We start from the raw sequence: 25,396 nt of genomic DNA on the forward strand, positions 1-25,396 counted from the left end.
CCCCGAAGCAGTATGCACTTTTAACAGTTACCAAACACTACCTCCCCATTAGTCAACAAATATTTACAACAGTTGAAACACGTTTGAAATCAATATGGTAAGCAGACAAGTCTCTCAGGCATTAAAGGGTCAAGTGACGCTAGAGTCTCTGTATCGCTGCCGACCGTGTGGCTACAGCTAAGCTAACGTCTATAACAGCAGAAGCGGTTTTCAGCAGTCTCAGTTCATTCAGAGCTCCGTCTCTTACCGGCTGCCATTCGGGTGTTGTAGATCATCAGTTCTGCTTGCTTTAGCTGGCAATCGCGGCAGCTTTTTGGACAGTCTCTCTTTCCAATTCTCGCTGTTTGCCGCTCGTCAACTTGTGTTTCCCTTTACTTCCGATGTTGTCTCCTTTTTAAAGCCCCGGGCGAAACTCGGCCGAGCACATTGGTTCCGCCCACTTTACCAATCGTCCGCTTGAAACGGCTGCTTGGGATTTAAACCGTTTTTCTCCAGTTTGACTTGACACCTCTCATTCGACCTCCCAATGGAATCACTTGGGAGATCGCCGCTTTACAGTCAAACTTTGAGTATCGAATTTGGTCCTCCTGACGCATTTCTGTCCTGACTCACCATCTGTTCTTCCACTGGAAGTAAGACAACCAGCCGCCTAATATCCCTGTGAACAATGGTTGCTTGGATTCTCTCCTTATCCTGATTGGAATTCTTTGTCTTTCCTTTCAATCCTGTTGTAAAAGGGATGGAGTACCTTGGAAAGATCCGCACATTGACGCCTCTCACAATGCCTTTGTAGTCTGGATTAGTTCTGATGACTCTGCCCAGCTTGAACTGCCCCCTCAAAGCATTTTGGTCACTCACCCAGACAATGTCTCCTACAGCGACGTTCCTCTGAGTAGTGTGCCACTTGCTCCTTACAAACAAGTTAGGACCAGCAAGTTGGCTCCAGGACCTTCAGAACTTGTTTACCTCTGACTGCATCACTCTAAGTCTTTTGTAGGGGTAGCTGGAAAAGTCGAAAGTCTTGATATCTCCACACTGAGATGCAGAAGAGTATTTGGTGTGATGTACTGGATGCAGTCTTCACGGCTTTGTATTCTGGCGTCAACTGGACGTTCATTTGACAGGTTGGCCGCCGAGGAAAGAGCTGTCTGAAACTCACTATAACTAAGTGAAGATTCTTTCCAAGGTTTTGGAGCGCTCTCTTTACAACACGCACAGCAGCTTCCGCACCGCCATTCCTGTGTGGAGAATCAGCTGGATGGATTTTCCACATCCAATCTGTCCCATTTTTAGCTGTGTTCTCCTCCAGAACTTCCCTGTCCATACTGTCCAGAAATCTATAGAGCTCCTCTAAGGCTGGTTTTGTACCAATAAAATTGGTGCCTGGATCAGACCAGATCTTCCTGGGGTGCCCACGGATTGCTGTGAACCTTTGATAAGCCATCAGGAACCCTTCACTTGATAAGGTGTTGACCAACTCTGTGTGGATAGCTCTGCTGGCCATACAGCAGAAGACGACTCCCCAGACTTTGAGTGTTACCCTCTTCTTGACTTCATCTTTAACGTAATAGGGTCCAAAGAGGTCTACTGTTAACTTGAAAGGAGCAGCAGGTTCAGTTCTCTCAGGTGGAAGATCACTCATTACTTGTTGACATTTCTTTGCTTTTGCTTTCCTGCAGATTATGCAGTGATCAACGACTTTTTGAGCAATCCTCCTTCCTTTTATGATCCAAGCTTTGCTTCTGTGTTGCACCAAGGATGGTCCACGAGGTGATACCACTTCTCCACTTGGATTCGACTGTGTAGCTCGAAATACTTCCTCAAGCGTGAGGCAAATACTGCTCCATACATTTCTGCTCTCTGTGGTCCAACGGAGTTAATTTGGCCTTAGACTCCACAAGTCTTAAAATTGGGCCGCTGTCTGACTCCCACCTTAGGTACATCACTGCCCCATAGGTATGCTCACTTCCGTCAGAAAAGGTGACTGCCAAAGGTTTCGTTGTGGAGCATGATGGAGTCAGTGCCCTTGTAAACTTGACTTTGCCCAGTTGTTCATACTCTTCAAAGAGCTTAATTCCATCCTCCTGAGTCCATCTGAGAGTGCTGTGTCCCATGTGTCTCTGGCCGAACAGCTTCCTTCTTTTGCTTCTTGGAAAGCTCTGCGTACCAGAATCACTCCCTTTTGCTTTACAGGAGCCACCAGGCCGATTGGATCATACAGCCCTGATACTTGGCTGAGAAGCTCTCTTCTTGTTAGGGGATTTGGTGTCTGGGTTCTGATTTGCTCTTGTAGAAGGTCTTGACCAAGCCGCATTTTTTTCTTCCTTTTGGAGAAATTGATTCCCACCATGATGTGGAGCTTGTTTTCTTCAACAATATAGCCCAGACCAAGTGCCTTGTTATCATCATCATGCATTTGGTTTGGTTGGATCATTGTCTTTATCCTACTCTCCTCTCCTTCACCACTGTTCACCTTCCTCCCACTTTGACCCGACAGGACCCAAGGCTTAAGTTCAAACCCACCAGCTTTCAGGATCCGTTTCACATTTGCGGTGATGATTTCCAGCTGTTCGAGGCTGTTGTGGGATGTGAGAATGTCATCAACATAGCTGTCCTCCTGGAGTACCCGCTGCTCTTCCTTGAGGTGGATGAAGGGAGGAAGATTAGCAGTCTCACACATCGCTACCTGTGCAATACAACCAGCAGGCTTGTCACCGATATTCACTCTTGTAACAGCATACTCTCCCAGCTCCTCATCGTCGGAGTCTCGCCAGAGGAACCTGTGTAAGTGTACTTTGCAGTCCTCCAGCCAGACTGAGTTATACATCTTCTTTATATCTCCCAGAGCAGCATGGACTCCACTTCTAAATCTGAGGAGGACGGAGCGAATTTGGTTGAGGACGTCTGGACCTTTCATTAGCAGATCATTCAAACTGACACCATTGCACTTTTGGCTGCTGTTCCACACGAGTCTCTCAACAGCTCTCTTCCTCTGTGGTGCTAGCTGACCTTCCCTGTGGCTTATGAGCAAATGTATTTATTTTGGTCTCACAAGGTCCTCAAGTGGGATGTCTGGAAAGAATTTTTTCAGTTGCTGTGGTGTCACATGCTTGTGGACATCCACAATGCTGTCCAATCCATAACAAACCAACTGGTGTGACTTGAGTGTGCCCTTGGGAGTCTTTACTCGGATTTTTAGAAGGTAGCACCTTGTCTCTACATGGACCTTCATCCCTCCAACTCCATGGACAATGAGAGTGATGTCTTCACTCCTGAGGTTCAGCCTATTTGCAACTCTGAGTTATGTAGTTAGTATCTGAAGCCAAGTCAATTAATTTTCCAACTTTCTGTCCAGCATTTGCTATAACCTCCAAAAGCATCATTATCACTGGGTGCTCTTGCAATCCATCTTGCTTCAGGAGGCTCGGCTGATCTTTTGCAGTGTTGGAGAACACATTTCGGCACTATTTGGCCAACTCTGGTGGAAGTCTGTTGAAAAACTCCTCCTGCTCCACTGTATATTTCTTGCTGCTTTCATCTTCCTCTGGACCAAATTTACTTCTTCTCTGATCCACACTGCTTTTCCTCCTCTCATAATTGGGGCACAGATAAAAATGATGCTCAGGAGTCTTCTCATCCTTGCAGCTTTGATTTTTACACATAAATGCAGGTTTGCAGTATGAACCATCATCTGCAATCGCGGCAAAACTTCCGCCCACTTTACCAATCATCCGCTTCAAACAGCCGCTTGGGATTTAAACCGTTTTTCTCCAGTTTGACTTGACAGTGCTTGCTAGTCACAAAGCTTCGGTCCGTGCACTCTGTAATATGAGTAAGTTTACCGGCAACGACAGCTACCACTGCGACTGCTCCTTCACTGACCGACCGTGATACAAACAACGCGTGTGTGCACGTTCATAGCGGAACACGATTTGTCAAAGCGACTGTGTAAAAGCGATCTGAAGCCCAAACTGCCTAGACAAAGCTGTCTGTTTGGAATCAGCATGGCAGGTATTTAAACATAACGGCCTTGTCCCAGAGTTTAGACGTCTAGCTATATGAAAAGCTAAACAATACGACATTTTTAATAATGTATGTTGAAGCAAACAATGTACATGAAGCAACTAATGTCAACATGGAGAAAATCATGAATGTATTAATTCTCTTTTTTGATGAAGACCTGGCCAAAGTAACAAGACAACATCTAGAAAGTTGTTTTCACAAAGATTCATTGTAGGATTATGATATTATTGCAATATGTAAATCTACATTGATTCTTAATTTAACATATGGTTGGAAGAAGTAGAAATTGATCCAAAACTTTTTACTTCTTAAAAATTATGACTTTTATTATTGTGTAATGTAAGAATGACTTTAACTGTTTTCCCAGTCACATTAACTGTAATGAGTGCATATAGAAATATTACACTGTTACATCCCCCCCCCCCTCAAAAAAAAGTTTCAGGCTCAGGAATTTTTTTCACTTCATCATTAAAAGTACAGTTTTGCTTTCTGCTTCTGACTCTTTAAAAAAAAAAGACCGAAAGAGAGCGACCTCGCGAGTCACCGGCACACTGAATTGCACGCTGCAGTCCGTGTGTGTGTGTGTCTGTGTGTGTGTGTCAGGCGCAAGTGAGAGAGAGAGAGAGAGAGAGAGAGAGATAGAGTTCTAACGCTGGGTTTTACAGGCAGCTTTTTAAAATTGCAACTCCACTACCGCTCTGCAAAAGTGAACTCAGAGTCAACTTGGAGTCAGGGGATCTTCTGTGCTAATTTAGAGGTCCAAGCCAGACTCCTCTTCAAAGCCAGATGTGTTATAAGGCCAACCAGGTCAGACTAGCTGCTGCTCTGCACCTGTGACCGATATCACGAGACAATTTTTACCCTGACGAGAAGTCTTGTCATACCTCTAGTACATATGCAACGCGTATGCCCAGCTGTGTGCCATCAGCAATGATAACTCCCACACACTACACAGCCTTCCTTTTTAAAGCCCTGGTGGCTTACTTGTTGCTGCCAACATGGAACAAGGAAAAAAGTTTAAGAAAAACCTTCACTAATTCCTGATGAATAAAGTACCACAGTTTTTGTTTCTTCGACAAGACATTGGGGAAAAAAAGGACATGACTTGGGTACAGGTAACAAAAGAAGTAAACGCTGTGTTGCCTGTAAGAAAAGTCAAAAAGAAGTAGTATAACTGAAACGCAAATGTTTTTTTAAATTATTCATTCATTCAAAAGTCTGTATGCTCGAATGAGAGAGGCAGATATCAGTCCAACATGCTTAGTGTACTGCATGTGTGTGGGAAAGAAATGAATTCCTCTCGCCCTCTCACCCCGCCTGTCACTTCACCCGTATATGTGATATGTAGTGAAAGGTCATGAAATTGAGTAGGCGGTAAGAGCGTGTGTATTACTGTGGTCAACCATATACCACAAATTAGACCCTGGGTCTGTCAAGGCAAGTGCAACTCTGAAAGATGGGAATGTACTGATGGAAAGTAAACTTTATTATGAACTGAGCCGAGCTGTTAAAGATTGTTTTTGTTTTGCATTTGGAAATACTTAAAGCAGCCATATTATGCTCATTTTCAGGTTCATAATTGTATTTTAAGGTTGTACCAGAATAGGTTTACATGGTTTAATTTTCAAAAAACACCATATTTGTGTTGTACTGCAGTGCTCTCTCTCACTGCTGCAGATCCTCTTTTCACCTTTCACACCTCACTATAAACAGCATGGGTGGATTTTTTTCAAAGTTTGTATGTGTGTGGAAGCACCAGAGACACAACATAACACCCCAAATCCCAGAAAAAAGTGATTTTTTCATAAGATGGGCACTTTAAATGTGGTGAGTGGCTTAGTTTTGATTGACAATCGGGTTAGTTCATTTTTAAAGGTCCTATGACATGCTGCTTTTTGGATGCTTTTCTATAGGCCTTAGTGGTCCCCTAATACTGTATCTGAAGTCTCTTTTATATAGACCTTAGTGGTCCCCTAATACTGTATCTGAAGTCTCTTTTATATAGACCTTAGTGGTCCCCTAATACTGTATCTGAAGTCTCTTTTATATAGGCCTTAGTGGTCCCCTAATACTGTATCTGAAGTCTCTTTTATATAGACCTTAGTGGTCCCTAATACTGTATCTGAAGTCTCTTTTATATAGACCTTAGTGGTCCCCTAATACTGTATCTGAAGTCTCTTTTATATAGACCTTAGTGGTCCCCTAATACTGTATCTGAAGTCTCTTTTATATAGGCCTTAGTGGTCCCCTAATACTGTATCTGAAGTCTCTTTTATATAGACCTTAGTGGTCCCCTAATACTGTATCTGAAGTCTCTTTTATATAGACCTTAGTGGTCCCCTAATACTGTATCTGAAGTCTCTTTCCCGAAATTCAGCCTTGGTGCAGAATTACAGTCACTAGAGCCAGTCCCACACTGAGCTTTACTTAGGATGTGCCATTTCTGTGTCTGTAGCTTTAAATGCTATTGAGGAGGAGGGGGGGGGACAAGGTGGAGGGTGGGGGTGTGGCCTTGACCAACTGCTACTTCACTTGTTTTCAGGCCATGATGTCTCTCTCTTTCTCATGGGCGGGCCAGATTCTCTGGGTGGGCAAAGCAGAGAAAGGGGAGGTAACCTTGCCCCTTATGAGGTCATAAGGGGGATTTCTCAAAGGCAGAGGAGGATACCCAGGGCTCGGTTTACACCTGTCGCCATTTCTAGCCACTGGGGGACCGTAGGCAGGCTGGGGGAATTATATTAATGTTAAAAAAACCTCAAAGTGAAATTTTCATGCCATGGGACCTTTAAGTTGCATGTGTTTTTTCAATAGCTTACACTGCAGGCAAGAGTAAAAAAATTTCAATTTAAGTGGACAGCAAGAGTATGTACTAGCTTGAATAAGGGAGTCGATCAGATGAGTAGAGGAATACACTGCAAATATTTCCTTTAGATTTACAGGAAAACCTCCTGCCTGTGCCAGCAGCACAGCCCTCATCCCTTCAGAACACTACCAAGCCAGAGACATACCACATCAAAAGCAATCTGCAGCCAGCTCAGCTTCCTAATGCTGGTAAACAGCACCAGTCTGGGCCAGGGGCTGCATAATGTGTGTGGGTACACACACATGGGTACACACACATTACAGCTGGCTGCCATGTTTACCATGCAGACTAGTGTGACACAGTGCTACTCTGGTTCATCAGTTGTGGCCAACAGCAGATTCAGACCGAATTAATGGCAGTTCCCTTAACAGAAAAATTCATCATCTAAACTGATCAAAGCTACTTTATTTCTGAGAGAGCCATTTCTCTCTGAGCATCACAACCATGAATTTATTAGAAGCATTAAACATTAGATGAGAGATCCGAATAAGGTGGCTCACTCATTCTGATGAAAGTCACCCCGATATTCCACCAGATATGGAAAACATGACTGATAGTTAAGTCATATGGATCTAGGTGACATTTAAAGGTCCCATATTATGCTCATTATCAGTTTTCAGTTTACTAAACTATCAAGTCAGGGTTGACTATGAAATTTAAGTCTCATCTTAGTTTTTTGCAGACCTTGAGTGCAGAGATTATATTACAAATTGTTTTTTACTTTTTTTTTTGATTTAGGAATAAGGCTTTTAAACTTGATACTATGATACTGTTACAAGTAGGGATGCAGCGGTTAAACAATTTCACTATTAACCGAGCTTTATAATGTCACGGTTAATTAATCAAAAAGGCTCCGCTACACCGAGTGTTAACTGACTGCAAGTTAAGAGTAGCATATATATATATATATATATATATATATATATATATATATATATATATATATATATATATATATATATGGGATAACTTACTGCTGCATTTTTTTAACGTTACATAAAGTTACATTAGCAAACACCAGGAAAACACAGAAAACCCAAGTTGGTAAGCTTGCTAGCGACATTATTATTTGTTAACGTTGTTGTGAAGTGTTTGTTAGCTTGTTAACGTTACCAGTTAGCTACCATTAGCCTGTTTAATGTAAACTGTAACATTACAATTAACAGTTAACGAGCCAGAAGCCGACGTTTGCATTTACAGTGAGCGAGCTGACTAAGCGTTATGTTCGTACGAGTCAAAACTCCGCAACAGCTCAATCATGTCACTGACGTTACCACTTAACGTTACTTACTTACTCCTCTTCATCCCCTATTGGGGATAAGACATCTCTCCATCGCTTTTATTCCTTGGCAACATGCTGCGCATCTCCCTGTGACAGCTGCATCTTGTCTAGCAGCAGGGCCGTTTCTAGCCCAAAAAGGGCCAACTTCTTCCTATTTATTTTATTTAGTTATTTACATGTTTATGTCATTTATTTTTATTGTATTAGCCTGCAGAGATAATATAATAGTTTGAAAAATATTGCTGTCCATCATTTCCAAAAACAATGACTTCTTTCTACATACTTAATACTGTATATGCACGGACATACACGCACACACATTTCTACATTTATTTACAGGCCTCATTCCCAATAGATAACACTCCCCCACAGTCATGTGTTACCGTGTGATGGCCCATTTCTAAATTGGTCTTTACACCGTGCTTTCTGCTCATGTGGGACAGGGACTGAACTCTCAGAACTCAGGGATGTGGTCTGTTGCACACAAACACTTCCTCTGTAGTGTCCATTTACTCGATTTGGTTTCTTTGTGAAGCATTTTAACTTGTGTGAAATGCATTATAAAAACTTATTTTAATTAAAGGGCATTAAGAAACTGAATACAACTTGTATGCAAAGTATTTATTTTAAAGGAATAGTTTCACATTTGACAAATGAATTTTTCCATCCTCGTCATGACAAAGGGCCTCTTTACAGTCGCAGTTCCCGACCTGTCGCGCGACAATGTGATGTCAAAATAACGTAGATCTCGCTGGTGCGCCAGGATTTAAAGTGCTCGACCAGAGGTCGTGCACCACTCTATTTTTTTCAGCGGTGTGCAACAAAGTGGAAACAGGAAGCGTGGACGAGTTCGAGGGCAACCGCATGCCAGGACTCTCAGAGTGACTGCAAGTCTCTCTTGTAAACTTACTGGGTTAAGATGAGTTATTTTATGGCGAATGAAAGGCTTGATCCGACGAAGTAGGTCATCCAATCATCGTGCAGAGATTCTGAAGTATTCAAAGTGCTTCTCTTCGTCAATGCTGCTGCCAGTTCTGCCATTGTTTACCTTTACCTTTTTCTTCTTCTAGTCCATAGAAATAGCAAAGTCGGTAGCCTTTCCTCATTAGCGCCACCTCTGTTCAGGAGAAGACTGCAGCTAGTGTCACGACCACCACGTGCGAGTATAAATAGTTACGCTCCCAAATAGGCGCTCCCATGACGTCACACTGTTGCGCGACAGTTCGGGAACGGCGAGTATACCAGACGTTTAAGCCCCCAGGAACACTGCCAGGCTTTGAAGCAACCATGAGCTTAGCAGCCAACGGTGGAATTGCAACAACTAGCAACCCTCTGGCCCAGAAAGACTTTCCCCGTAGACTTTACAATGCGAAAGACACGTCTATATATCAGCTGATACATTTTATTTTAGGTACATTAACTTACCAGTCCGAACACCTAGTGCTTTTATTATGCTCATTTTCAGGTTCATAATTGTATTTAGAGGTTGTACCAGAATAGGTTTACATGGTTTAATTTTCAAAAAACACCATATTTTTGTTGTACTGTACATTGCTGCAGCTCCTCTTTTCACCCTGTGTGTTGAGCTCTCTGTTTTTAGCTATCTTTGTTGGGAGTTGCACATTACCTAGGTTAGCACTGCTAGCAGCTAGGTGAGCAGGGAGAGACGGTCCCCCGCACCCTGAACAGCATCGGAATAATTATGGCCAGCGGAAGAAATAAATACAGAAGGACACGCGTCCACTCGTGCGCCAGCGCGTCCACTCCTAGCGGCACGCTCTGATCGTGCAGGGAGAAGAAGTACAATGTGCGTTAAATTCTTAACCTCTGGGATGTGTGTCGCTCTCACTGAAGGAGATGAACATCGCTCCACAGTATCAGTTTGCACGCTAGTGTGTGTAACTGTCGGGAACGGAGACCTCCCTGATGGTTGATATGAGCCACTGCAGTTGTTTTGTCCGTTCTCTCCCAGCACATGGTGCCTGTGGAGAAACGGCAGAAAATGATTCAGCGTCAGACATCGCTAGCAGCTCCAGGTAGTTGATGTGTGCGTGTTGGAGATGTCCGCTCCAAACGCCTCTGACTACCTCTAGAAGCTCAGAGAACACCAGGAGAAGTTGTCTCGCGGCTCGCTTCGCCTGAAGCAATTTCTTCCCATCGTAGAGGTAGTGGAGCCTCTGCTGCGACCACCGGCCACTGGATTTTCCGCCTCTCCACCGCGTGTTTACACACGTCGTGCATGTCAACGCTAGGCTGCGACTGGGCAGCCTCACCCTCGGTGAAAAAAACATGGAGAGCCGACCGGTTGGGCAGAGGAAACGAAAGAGGAATACTTGTCCGACACCAGAAACTTCTTGCCAACCAACTCATCCACCTTGTCGTAGTCCAACAAGAGGGGTTCGTCGGCTAGCGGGTTTAGTATGTCCAAGGTGGAGCCCCAGTGTTGAATCTCCGTTTCGTGCTCAGGGTTGTTCTCAACAGCCACACCGAGATCGGGCTCGGGTGCATGGGCAGCGAGAACGGGGCCCCGGTCGGAGAGGCTAGCCTGTCGGGTTAGCTAGAATAAGCTGATGAGGGCGGTGAGGTGACCGTGCTGCAGCAGAGTTAGTTTGCTTGGAGTAGCCAAACCAACTTGTGCTAGCAAGGAGAAATAGTCCAGTGTTTGGAGACAGACTGGAGTATTTGAAGCTAACGTTACCTATGGTGAAGGCAGTCGCTGTGGTATCCTCCGCAGTTTAAACATACATTTTTACCTCCCTCAGAAAAACAGTGGTGGAGGCTGGAGTGGAGAGTGATGTTTCTTCAGGCTCCGCAGCCCGGCCAAGTGCCAGGGAAAGCACCAAGAACAATTAACATTACAACACCAGCATCATACGAGTTTAAAAGGGAAAGAAAATTTGTGAACAGCTGGAGAGATGAATTCGACTGGGTGCGTTATGAAGAAGGAGTAATATTCTGCGGTGTCTGCTGGGGGCAACCCAACATTATCGGTTAAATATACGTAGTTAAATATCAGCTAATATTCAACTGTAAAGTAGCTACACCTTTTAAAGGATCCCTTGGCGAATCAGCCTCTGCCGGGTAGAAAGTGATATTGTAGAAAAAAGTCCAGCTTCAGAGGCTGCCTGGAAGGAGCCGTTGGGTGCAAAAAACACTGATAAACAGTCACCACTACCTCTGGTGATACACTGCACAGAGTATTACTTTGTATTATGGAGTCTGGAGATCCTTTTTTCTTGTTGAAGGGGAAATCTTGTCCAACAACAAGTGCCTCAAAAAGTTAATGTCAAGCCCTGCTGACACTGAAAATGTACATTTAAAAATACACTGTTAGTTTTTTCCTCTTGCACATTTCCTTCTCTGTTGCTATGCTTTTGTAGCTGCCAGTTGCCTGGTACCAGACCTCTGAATCACCATCTCCATGAATGGCCTTTTTTCCCCTGGCTGCAGAAACTGAGCCAATCCAAGCCTTTGTGGGTGGGACTAACTAAAATTGGTGACATTATCAACGTGCGTCGAATTCAGACGATGCGTTAGCTATGTCAACAGTATAATCAGTGCTTTTAATTACAAATTCAACATGTACATGAGTCAATTGTTTTAAGGGTTTTAAGGTCTAAGGGTTAGGTTTTTTCCCTGGCTGCATTTGTATTTGCACAAAAGTGACAACTGGATAGTTTTTAAGCCTATGTACCATTAACTGTACAGTTTTCCAGTTTATTGTGCTTTATTATTTGATACATTCATATTTTAGAGTCAAACAGCCTCAGGGTTAGGTTTTGCAGACAGACGCATGTTCGCACACATCTTACATCATCTCATGTCTTTCCATGTCTTTGCATGCAACTGGGCCACCTCTAAAATTTGCTTGATTAGTTTAGTTTAATATTTGATATTAATGAACGTCCGTTACATTCAAGCCATTGCCAAATGAGTTGTTACAAAGTTAATTATGACTCTCTCTGTATTTCTCAGTATGGCTATGTTCAGAAGGTTGTGTCGTCCATTGACTTTCCTGCGCAGGACCTCAAGTAAAGATAATCACCTCTTCTTGTCCTCCTTGGCTACTAGCAACTGAGTGAAGGAGGGGTGGGGGGTGGTGCGTGATCACGGAAGGCTTGTATCATGTGGACGCGCCGGCAATTTTGTTGTCATTACTTAGAATTCCTCATGGGGGAGACAGAAACTACGCACCATAGCTTTAAGACAGGAGTTAATCATAAGTGTTAGCAGACAGTTTGATGAAGACAGCCTGGCCCTGCTTGCTTGCTAACCTTTGCTAGCTATCTAAAGGCTCTGACACACCAACCTGACGGCCGACCTTCGGCAGAAATGGCAGTCGGACTGACTGCCTCCCTGAGTTGGTCAAAAAAGTGCCTTGGAACACACCGAATCGACGCCGACTCGCCGGCGCGAGATGTAATACGTCTCCATAACAGCAGGCGGCGCTAATCTGTATTGTCGTCCAAAAAATTTAAACCGGCAGCTGATTGGATGAACACGTCACGTGGGTCTGGCTTCTCCCAAATTTCATAATGGCGGCTCGGAATGCAATCTCGTATTTTACGAAAATAGTTCACCGAAACGTGTTTCTGAAAATATTTTAAGCGAGAAATAGGCCATACAGTTGCTGAATCTGTCTTCATTTCAGATCGACAAAGGTCAGTTTAAAAGATTTTCGTCAGATTTTGAGAGGCGTTAGTCAGGCTCATCCCGCTCGTCATTTCGGGGTTAGCGCTCCACCAATCAGATTGGCCATTGAGTCTGATTGCCCGCCTTCCGATTCAACATGTCAAATCGGCCCAAATAAAGGCCGACGGCTCCTCCGACTGACGAAGGCACGGAACACACCGAACAGACTCGAGTCACTGACCTCGCCAGACTGTCCGATGGCCGATAATCGGGTTGGTGTGTCAGGGTCTTTACGTGTTATTGCATTCCTTTTCCTGCCCCAAACTACTTATCTTTTCTTAAGTTTTTGCAACAGATCGTGAGTTCAATGCCAGTTTATTTTAAGAAAAGAGATCAGAAAATAGCCAACTCTAGATGTGAATAGGACAGCAGTATCTATGCTAAGAAGTTAACTATCTTGCAAACAATAGCCAGGTCAGCCTGTTATGCTGTCTAGACAAAGTCTGTTGACTGAAAACAGCAGAGTTATTATCTGACAAAGCCTGATTATCAGGCTAGCTGAGGCTAGTATTCAAACATCTTTCACGTTTGAATCAGCATTCTGAATCCCTATTATAGGGTTGGTCCTATAGATGATGTCATCGGCCATCACATTCGTGATAAATTCATGAAAGACATCGTAATGCCTCTCCCCATTCCTTTGTGCTTTTTGTCCCGGGAAAATACCGTTAGTCAAATGAATAATAATACATACAGGACAGGACACATCCTCTTTGTTTCAGCTAATCCAATGGATGAAGTCATGGTTATTTTTCTCCTTTTTGTTTTAGAAACATAGTGCCCAACCATTACAACAACAGCATCTATGCTGTATGCACTACTTTCCCTCTGCAGCGTTGTAACCATTGTGACATCACAAATTACCATCATCATCATCATCAAACTACAAGAATCACATCTTGATAGTGATGCTAAGGTGATCAGTTCAGCAGTAAAAATATGGGATTAGTGCAGCCTGCTGTGTTGCTGCTTGTATCGTTTTCTTTCTCCATTTTTCCTTCATCTCCACCCCACCTCACCTGACCTCACCTCCTGTTGCCCCTCCCCCTCTCTTTCTTACATAATAGGGTGATCATGGCTGTCCACTGGGCTGACAGGCGATCTGAATGAAGAGGAATTCATTCAGGCATTTATGAATGAATAAGCAGCCATTCTAAATCTTGTCTCTTTCTCCCCGCTGCCTTCACAACCACTATCTCTGGGTCTCTTTCTCGCTCTGTGATCTGTGTCTCCGTTTGTCATTTTTTAGCTTTTCTGTCTTGCGCTCTCTCTTCTGACATTTCCTTTTTTTCTTCCTCTCATGCTTTTCTTTCATTTCTTTTCTTACACCCATCAGCTCAGCATTACAGCAGCGTGGGGGCTGTTGCCATGCAGATTAAGTGCTGTAGTCCTGAAGCGCAGTGATTTAGCGCATGCCTGTGAGTGTTCGTGTGTGTGAACATGCATGATTGTCTGCAGAGGACCGGATGTTTCTGGATGCCTTATAACATGGCAACAGCAATTATCATCATTCTTGCTCCATCTTTCAAATTTGGGGGGGAGGGGCACAGCTGAACCAATGGTGAGGTCATGGGATGGTTTCACTGCTCATTCAGGAAAATAGCAGCTGGATGAAAGAGGGGGGAAGGAGAGAAAAGACTAGAGAGCCTGAGCGAAAGGGTAGCATGCCGTCATCGAAGGAAATATACCCATTCAGGAAAAATTGGCTTCGACAGAGAGTGAAAAAGAGAAAGGGAGGAGAAGGGAGGAATATAAAGATGGGTTTATATAAACAACTAGCTTTACATAATAGTAAAGTGGAGTCTGTTTATTGAATGCAGTGGATGGAAATGGAGGGAGGGTAAAAGATAGACAGACTGAGAGTGAATAAAGAACAAGGAAGGATTTTCAGCTAAAAATGATACGAGCAGAAGGAGTAATGTACAGAAGAGGAAGCAATGCATTATACAGAATAATTCCAGTGCTGTGCAGAATGAATTAAAGAACCCTGAGACAGCAATATTCCTTTTTTTTTTCAATATTATTTTTTATCAGTTATGCATAGTTGTGTAGAAGCCAATGAAACGTTAGAGGGTAGGCATTGACGATGTGCCTTGCTCGGTGCAGTGTACTTAAGAGCAAAACAAAAACTGAGAAGGGTGAAAAGAGCTCTACATGTGCAGTGATGAAAGGGACAGGGTGTGATGTCAGGTTTTTGCTCTCAAGCTCATTATGAAAGAAGTGACATGACAGGAAACGGTATTAAAGAAGATATGGAGGTCAACATTGTCCTGTTCCAACTGCAGTGAAACCTAGGCAGGCCCAAAGACTCAGCAACAGAGTAAGATGGAAAATATGTCTGGCTTATCGAACATAGAAATATTAGCTGCAACAGTTTTGCAAGCATCTCTTTTGTAGGGAGCCAAAGTTAAATTGGAACTTCTGGGTTCTGCTCCAGAAGTTAAAAAACGTAATTTAACAAATTTGTTGTGTGGTTAACTCTGTATGTCTAGATAAAGATTAAATAAAAAGTTTATTTTGGATCCTGCTTTTAGCTGCCCTTAAAACATCATTTAAATACCATTTCCCACATACATACATCTAGTCCAGGCACAAGGGAAGGCCCAAAGGCTTAGAATGTTTGAAGCATTAGAGGTCACAGATTAAGGTTTGTGAATATGACATTGGACGAGAGTCTTGGTGGATATCATGGGTAAAAGAAAATCAAATGAAACTATGATGTACTGTGTTGCAAGGGCTGACGCTGAGGTCCCAAGGTCTATGATGGCAGTCCACAGGGAAATGCTTTTTTATTGTTTTTAACCGCAGATGGCCACCTGAACATATTTCCAGAAAGACATGACTGCCACAACGTATCCAGCTTGCAATACAAAGACCGTACTCATGTCCAGCAATAGCCCATCATCATTACAAGTACGGGTACTTACCGCAATCCCTGTTGCCACTTGAAAATGTGACTTTAATTTTCATTTTGAGATGTAAAAACAATGTTACAAGCAAAGAAAACGAAAACTAAAAAAGATATTTAATTAACTAAATACTGTATAGCTGACTATTTCTCACAGCGCAGTACAGTAGTCATCCTCGTCCAATCTTTTCTTATCATGGTTGTTTTAATACAATGGCTTCTAATGTAGATGTTCGAGGAATTTAAATATTCTCTAAACTGCTCCATTCAAGTCCAGAGTGAACTAATGTTTGCTAAATGCCTAAAACATCAATATAAACTGGGTCAGTCAAACTCACTGAGGCCTGAGGCCATTTGTGTTGACCAGTGCTTGCACACGCACACACACACACACACACACACACACACACAGTACAACCATAGGTCAGGAGTCAGGAAGTACGTGTGTGTGTGTCAGTGGTGGGGTTAAATGGATTTTGACAATGTGCTTGCATCAGTATAGAGTTTGTGTTAGAAAGAGATGCAGCGATTGAGAGTTTGATGTGCCTAAACGTGAAACACCAGGAATTTGCAAAACCGTGACAGATAACAGAAAAGAGAGTTACCTAATTTACTAGATGGAGGTAACATGTCGAAAGCACTAACTAAGTGAGGGAGTGTGGGTTTTTGTGAGAGTTCACCTTCCTCTGATGGTTTTCAGGCTTACCATTAGCATTGAGAATACAACTACAGATTCTCAGTGTAATTAAGTGTTTGTGTGTGTGTGTGTGTGTGTGTGTGTGTGTGTGTGTGTGTGTGTGTGAGAAAGAGAATAATAAGTGGACTAACGGAAAGCCAGAGATTAAGGGGAATACACACACACATAAGCTGCTTTCCGATCAAGTACAAGTTACAGGAACGTAGTTATAGGAAAAGTCCACTTCTAAACAGATCTACTAACGACTCCCCCCCAAAACCGTTTTTTTCCAATTGCATTCGCACTGGCCAAGTGGCCATAGGGACTATAGGAGGGGTAAGGGAGTGATGCAAGCACGGCAACGTTCTTTATAGCGTTAAAATCAGAAAACAAATACACCAAAAAAAGTATGAACTGAATACTAAATCTAATGTATATAGCATATTTGTCATAATTTAAACAAGTCTCCCGAAGAGAAACGGGTATCTCTCTCTCCCCCGCCTCTGCCTGCTGCGCTGTGGACGTGTGTGTGTGTGTGTGTGTGTGACTGTGTGTGTGTGTGTGTGTGTGTGTGTGTGTGTGTGTGTGTGTGTGACGGCCGGCCAGCTGCAGGATACGCTTGTGGAGTTTAGCTCCGAAAAGACAGTTAACCACAGGTTCCCGTTAATCTTATGATGGACATGTGTTGTGATATTTAAACAAACGAACCGTCAACGGCGAAATAAAAGCCTCTTATTTACGAGACCGGTCTGAGAGACCTCCAGCTTACAGCGGGGTCTCTGAGCATGACTGGCCGGCAGGCCAGTCATGCTCAGAGACCAGGCTGGCGCTTGCTGGCTGTCGCCTCACTTGATGGAGCTTCTCAACTCCGAAAACTTTGAAGCAAATTGTCAATTCGGCATCAATTTACGCAAGACTGCCTATGTTCGAAATCTAAACAGTTTAATTTTAATTTAATTTCTCGCCTAAAACGTTGACGAAATCTGTTAAAATTGTCCCGTTGTTGGTCTGTCTGTACCGGAAACCCGACCCTCGTTGACCTAGGTTCCTTTGCTGAAAAGGGAAAAGAGAAAAGCCCCTGCCCTGAAGTAGGAGCTGAAAGAGTTACAGGAACTGCGGCCATAGGGACTTAAAAATCCCCAAATTGGTCCAGTCGGAACACGAGAAAAAAAGGGTTCTAGGAATTTTATGTTCTACGAACTGCAAAAATCCCTCCGGTCGGAAAGCAGCTATAGATGCACATCCGCAATACCAATAGTCACGCACAAACACATAAGTGCAAACACATGCACAGACAAACAAACATGCCCTCATTTTTGCACACACAAGAAACACACATCAACCCATATATGCTTACAGTAAGTTTGCTTCCTCTCTCTCTCTGTTGCAGTGTACACAAAATCACACACACACACACACACACACACACACACACACACACACACACACACATAAGCGCACTAAACACTGTGCTGACATACAAACACAATTCCATTAACATGGCTAGCCAACCACTGTTAGCAGCAAGGCCCTAATTAGCCACTCACTCCTAACTCAGGGCTTCTGCCCGTTTCCTGTGAATTTACATAAATGCTGAGCCATTAGAGGACTAGCCTTGCCTGAAATGTTAAATACCAGCATCTCATTGCTGTGTCCCTCCATTTACCTGATTAAGAAGGAAAATTTAAGTTGTGCACCATCTATTGTCTGTTAACATCTACTGCTTAAACAAATGTTTACATCTTAAATATCTTAAAATATGACCTCAGGGGGTTATGGCTACATATTATGATTTACCACATTCACCCTGGGAATGTTACCTTTGTAAACCTTAACCTTATGCATCCATGGGGTGTGTGTACTCAATGAAAGGGATTACAAGGGACCTACACAAACAGGGATTTTGTGTACACTGCAATACTGAATCTTTTCTAAGTACTGCTGAAGAAAGTAGGTAATTATTTCCGCTGACTTGAGTATGGATTTCATTTGGGGAGTGTGTTTGTAGGGAACAAAAGACCTGTACACCCACAGTTATTCTGACTAATTAGACCTTTGCTCTTGTTGGTTAAGAGGAGCTATGCAGGAAAATGTTTAGATTGTGTACCAATTTTGCATCGATATGACTACTGTATGCAAAAGTACTCAGAAGGCTGATTTCCTAAACAAATATATTTATTAAAGAATATTTAACAATATTATACATTATATGTACAATTGTTACATTGTCAACCAATTCTATAAATGAACACAGAGAGAACAAAGAATAAATGAAATGGCCAAATAAACATCAACTTCAGTATCAGTCAGTTGCTGACCATTTAAAAAAAGATTAAATAAAAATAAAATAAAAAGCTATATGACACAATTTCTGTCCCCGCTAGCATTGTTTTCTGCATAGTGTTTTGTAAATATGGTTTTAATATCAGCGCATATCGAAAAACATGGCGATACCGCAAGATACTTATGTCTGTAATAGGGCAATATCAGCTGATATTATCCGCCACCCGATATATGTGTCCAGCTCTAATTTAAATTGCAGATGATGGTGAGATAGAGGATCTTTAAAAACAGAAGCGCCGTAAATTACATTCATTCTTTGTATGCTGATGTCGAGTTCATGTCATATCAAAGTTGCCTATCCGTTTCTGACTTGTAAACACACTTTTTCTAAAAGCTTTGATTACTGACTCCTGGCTAGGGTTGGGTATCTTAAGGATTTTTTCCGATACCTGTGCTAAAATGTAGGGGTGGGAATCTCTTGGCACCTCACGATTCAATTCCGATTCAGAGGCCAACGATTTGATTCTAAACCGATTTATAGATGCATCTTGATGCAACAATTTTTTTATGTACATTTCCATGCGTGATTTTTAAAAATATACATATCAATCTGAGTTTGCTACTCAGTTTGCTAATCACTTCCTAGACAAAGCAGCTAGACAAAGCTTAGATTTTGACATAGACAGTATTTGTCACACACAAATTTTAATTAAATGTTTTGTCTACTGAGGTTTTTGTTTGTAGTCATTCCATGCTTAAGCCTTAAACATGCTTGTGAAAGTCACCTTATCGAATCGTTCTAGAGAGAATGCATCTAAGAATTGATTATTTTTCCATCCCCTACTAAAATGATACTTTTAAAACAGTGCCAGTGCCTGAACCGATACTTTTAAAAAGATTTATATATATATATATATAAAAGGAGCACAAAACGACAGTCCGCAACATTTAAGAATGGCTTGTTTATTGCTAAGGCCATATGGTCAAAATTAAATGATTTATTAATAATGTAATAACTTATAACATCTTATTTCACCAGTAAATTGCTGGTAAACGACAAAAACAACCACTAGAAGGGAAAAAGGTATTTTACAATAACTTTGAATGCACCACGAGGACATACTGTCTGTGTTGTTTTTCTGACAAAGGCAGATGCAGACTATTTGACGTCCCGCTGTTGGAATCCTCTACACCTACATCCTTTACACCGTTTAGCTGTAAGCATTTTAACTGTGTTTAATCCAGCTGATAGCTAACGGTAGGCTAACGTTCCCAGCTGCCAAGTGTAATGTTAACTCGCGTCACATGCAGCGATGCTAATGTTGCTTCTAACTGTTGCCTCCGAAATGAGGCACCGAAATCAGTGTTGCTATTCGGTCCGGTACATACCGGTCGTTAAGGCACCGGTGCCGTATTAGCTTGGCTAATTATATGCAAGTGCCTGAAAAACAAACTAATTTAAATAACTCACAGCAGCCAAAGCCTATCATTCAAGGTAATAAAACCCAAATTTAATATGTAGTGTTATGTTTCAATTCACTGTAATTTTAACCATCACGTAACCAGCTCTGTAGTCTTACAACCGTTCAAACCCAGTTTAAAACCATGCAGGCTTAAAGTTGTACAACTGTGAAATGCTCAATTGCTTAAAGCCGTTCAAAACATTTTAAACCCTCTCTGCCCACTTTATTTAAGCAAGTCTGCAATGCTGCAGATTTTGCTCCTTGACAAGGAGGAGCTAAGATGGGAAGGGAGGTCTGAAATAAAAAGATATATCAAAAGACCTGGCAAGAAAAAGCTAAACACATGGCAGTGTTTCCCATACATAGGTTCTACTTGGGCGCACCGCCCAGGTAGATTGAGACCCGCCCAGGTAGATAACATCCGAATTCAATTTTTTTCCAATCAACAATGTATTTTTTTACAGTGCACACAGACCAGCGACCTCCAGCCCCTCGTGATGTCTTGCGCCGCGTGCAGCATCAGGCTCAGAGGCTATTGCCGTTAGTAGTAGCAAAGAGTAGAATGCTGCTGGTGGGATTAACTGTATAAACAAACTGTAGAAATGCCCCGGCCACACCGCTGTGAAAGCTCCCTGAACGTCATTTATCCACGGCAGTGTCCTCCACTCCATATCTTTATAATGGAGCTAACCGCTAACGGAGTTAATCGTTGCTAACTGTTCAGTTCTCGTTCTCCGTGCCTGTATCCATTGACTGTATTTATGGACTAGAGCCCGAATAAAACCCGAGATTTTATTAATTTGACTTCATCTGTATCTTTATCATCTTTTAGTATGATATGTTTAATATGTAGTTATTTATTTCAAAATGATCTGTTAATGTTATGTAGCCTAGTTATTGTTTTCAATAAATAGTTCATAAACCTAGTGCCATCACATCCTGCGCCAACTTCCACCACAAGTAAATTCTCAACCTGTGGGAAACACTGCATGGTATCGAGGACAGTGTCTAGCTCTGTGTTCTATGACCTTGATTTGTTGTTTCCACTTTTAACAGCTTTATCGGCTATAATAATAATAATAATAATAATAATAATAATAATAATATATACTTTATTAGTCCCGCAAGAGGAAATTACAATGTTTTCACTCTGTCGTTATTACACACATTACACACAGGCCTGAATTACACACACACACACATGCTCAGTACCTATACATGCACTAATGGAGAGATGTCAGAGTGAGGGGGCTGCCCATGGAAAGGCGCCCCGAGCAGTTGGGGGTTTGATGCCTTGCTCAAGAGCACATTGGCAGTGCCCAGAAGGTGAACTGGCACCTCTCCAGCTACCAGTCCACCACCATACTTTGGTCCGTATGGGGACTTGAACCTGCAACCCTCCAGTTCCCAACCTGTTTCTCTGTTTATTCAGCAGTTCAGTCAGTTTAGCAGAGAATTGTCAGATCCCATCTTAGGATATACCACCATCTTGTGGACAAAAAAGTTTACAGCCTAAGTATTATCAGCTTTCTCTTTGTAAAAAGCTATTTCAAAGAAAATCAGTTTAATTCAGTAAATCCATTTAATTTAACAGTGCACAGTAAAGGGATTTAAGTATGGAGAGAAGACTGGGGGTTGGATACAATGTGAATACAAAGACTGGGCTTCAATTGCCTGATTATATTACAATTTAACTTTATTTTAATTCCTGATTGAAGCACTGCCATGTTTGATGCACCCATGAAGAGAATAGGAGTTTTTATCTACTATTAAAATTAAAGGTTTGATTGGGGTTATAAAAGATGTTCCACGATAGGCTCTTCAGAAATAGGCAGTTCTCTAAAGTATCAGAAATCCTTTGTAAGATATATAATTTGATTTATCATTTTTGTGGATTGTAGGGCAGCATGTCTTTGTACTCAGTCTGAACAAATGTCTTTGTTCAAAATGATCCGTTGAGAACATATGCTGCTGATTGGACTTGCATATTTGATTTTCTGATCTGTACAGCCAGGAGTTTTTCATTTTAATAGTAGATAGAAGACCTCCTACTGGTATGGTCTTTCATGAGTATTTTTCCCCCTTTGCTCTAATCTAATCTAAAGGTGTGGTTGTGTCAAGTTATATTATATATTATAAGATATGTTACTACTAAGAACAGGGTTTGAAAATCATTTGTTCTCAGTAGCTTAAAACTTCAAAATTGAACAATGGAGAGCACATCACGTTAGCTGGTCAATTGCTCATTCTCGAATGACCCTGTTGCACACCAAAGTCTGACCCGGATCTTGAGGTGATTTATCTGCACTGGTTGCTGAACAGAAGCAGATTGGTGGTGAATGACTGAAACATCATTGCATCAGAATACACCAATTTCCCAGTGTCAACTCTTAAAGCTATAGTGCGTAGTTTCTGTCTCCCACATGAGGAATTCTAAGTAATGACAACACTGTTGGCACGTCCACTAGAATGGGGATTGGGCCGCTTTTAACCCTAACCCTAACCTGGCCCGCGCCCGACAGAGCAGTAACCGAGCCCGACCCGAGCCCCGAGAGAATCGAGAATCGTTTTTGAATCAAATCGATTTTGAATCGAATCTTGAGCCTAAAAATCGATATCGAATCGTGACATTTTCTGAATCGTGCACCCCTAGTATGCAAGGAGGACACGGAGGATTAAAAAAAAATGACGGGCTCTTCAGAAGAGGTAATGTTCTTCACTCGAATTTCTGCGTGGGAAAGTCACCGGACAACACAATCTTCTGAACATAGCCATACTGAGAAATACAGAGTTGTGTGGAGCTGATAATCTTAATTAGCTTTGTAGCAACTCATTTGGCAATGGCTTGAATGTAACAGATGTTCATTAATATAATTAATATAAAAAGTTACGCACTAAAGCTTTAAAGAAAAGAAAAAGTGAGTTAATCACATTACTCAAATTGTCAAACTTAACTAGTTCTTCTGTCTTTATGATACAGGGCTGCTCGATTATAGAAAAAAACATCATCACAATTATTTTGATGTTGAAATCATGATTATTTAACACAATTCATTGTCTTTTGTAAAAATATTGCAAGTATTGAATTTAAAAAAGTTAACAGTTAAAACAACAGTGAAAACACCTTCAACTGTAAAACTTTACAAAACTTTTTTTTTTCATTCAGAACACAAGACAAAATAAGAGTTTACTTCCAAACGTAATGTGCAAAATAATTGTTTTTCTTGATTACTCTGTTTTTGGGATCATTAGCAGCCAAAATCGCTATTGCTATTATTATTTACAATAATTGCACACCCCTAGTCTGATACATGTGGATTTCTACCGGCGTCAAATAACAGTTCACACAAGGTGCTTGAATTTTGAGGAAAAGTACTGGAATACCTTGAAAATGGCCTCTTTTTTAACAAAGTGCTTAAAAGGTCCTTACATTTCAAATATACCACATAACACTATCTAATACTATCTTAAAATGAATTACACGTGATCGACACGTCATGAGCTGTGTTAATAGATTAGCAATGCTCTGTGTACTTCTCCGCAATTCAGTCTAATCGGGTCTTCCATTCTGTTGCGTGGGTCTGTGCCAATATGTCTAATATCCGAGTGGATCCGAGCAGTCATATGATTAGCTCAGATCATGTGCTGCGTTGTACTTATCACAAGAGAAAAAAAGGGAGTGTGTGACCTGGAAATTGCAGGTGGAAATTACGTTTTGCTACTCTTTTCAATGGTGGCTGCTTGTTATGTGATTTTGGATTGATTAGATTTATTCTGGGCTCTGTTTCAGACCGGTTCTGACCATAGACGGTAAAAGAAATGGACCAACAGATCCCGTTGCTCTGGACGGAGACCAGTGAAGTCTATTAGAAGCACTTTTCCGGTGATGGCTGAGTGTTACTGCGCAGCCTCCAACTGAGCTTGCGGACGTAGACGTAGATGTGACGTGAGCAACCTGTCTGAAAGTTGTAAGTCTTCTGGTAGCTGTGCCAAGAGAAATCTCAATCATTCCCAATCTTGCAGAGACGGAGAGCGTAGGTATATGTAAGGAGATAACATAGGCACAGGCTAATTATTGCTAACTAAAATGCTAGTTAACATTAGTAATTAAACTTAAACAGCTAATGTAAGTTGAAACTGCCTGCGAGCTTCTCCTGTACTATACGGTAATTCCTCTACTATGCGAGTCGTGTGGTTATGACACAATCGTTAGCCTATTTTTACAAAAACGTCTGCTACGGGGCCATAACGTGAGGTACAAGGTAATGGAGCCTTTTATACATTGTCGTTTTTTTTTTAGAAATAAACAATGGACAAATAAAGTCTTTAAATGCTTCAGATGTAAAGTTATTAGCTGTCAAAGTGACGTCAAAATGAATGGCAGTCAATGGAATTCTAACGGCGGGTGAGTGCTTGTTAGCATCAAAATGGCGCCATAGGAGGTGCGCGTTGTGCAGGGAGGCTTACCCCCTTGGTTCCTGCTCTCTTTCTCTTTTTATTTTTAATTCATTAAAGGACAATTCCTGCGCAAAACGAACCTAGGGGTTATTAACAGATGTGTACCCACTCTGTCGCTCTCTGGGACATGTTTTCATGCTAATCGAATGAGTTTGGAGCTTGAAAGACGCTAGCGCGGGCCGCTGATTAGCTTACAACGCTAGTATTCGGGGCACAAGGAACGCAAAAAAAAATCGCTATTTATACCACTAAAAAGGCTCAAAATATCACCAAACTTCAATGGTAGCATAATGAGAGTCCCAACATGTTAACCGAAGCATTGAGAACTTTGTAAGTATACAGACAGTTTATTGAACGAAGAGCTGCGGGAGCTCCGTGAAAGGGCTACGAGAGAGAGAGAGAGCTACCTGTAGTCAATGCCGCAACACAGCCTTGTACTTCGGGAAACTGGTGGTGTACCTGCGGACATTGTGAAGCTATGGCCACTGAACAGGAGTGTCTGTGTTGCAAGGAGTGGGACCTGTTGCGTCGCGATGCCCAAGAGACGCAGTGTTTTGTACAGTCTGACGATTTCCCCTCTCTGATAAACAGGGCTGTATTTGAAACTTTTTTGGCGAACCGGACCGGAGGGACCAGACGGACAGTTATCCACTGAGTAAGTACACTAGACAAGTTATGCAGAGTGTGATTATTTCAGATATATTGAGCAAATTGCTTTTGATTTTAGTTTGCATCGCCAGCTGTAAGT

General features: G+C 42.0%; 1 long non-coding RNA gene across 1 annotated transcript; it reads right to left on the reverse strand.

The window, feature by feature from the left end:
* Positions 1–8,857: 8,857 nt before the first annotated feature.
* Positions 8,858–22,353, reverse strand: LOC116036310. Its single transcript, XR_004101566.2, has 3 exons — positions 22,343–22,353; positions 9,714–9,728; positions 8,858–9,073 (listed from the first exon to the last, which is right to left on the reverse strand). It is a non-coding gene; the product is annotated as an uncharacterized LOC116036310 (long non-coding RNA).
* Between the last annotated feature and the right edge of the window lie 3,043 nt (positions 22,354–25,396).

Source organism: Sander lucioperca, chromosome 7 (genome assembly GCF_008315115.2).
Source record: "Sander lucioperca isolate FBNREF2018 chromosome 7, SLUC_FBN_1.2, whole genome shotgun sequence".
Taxonomy (NCBI): Eukaryota; Metazoa; Chordata; class Actinopteri; order Perciformes; family Percidae; genus Sander; species Sander lucioperca.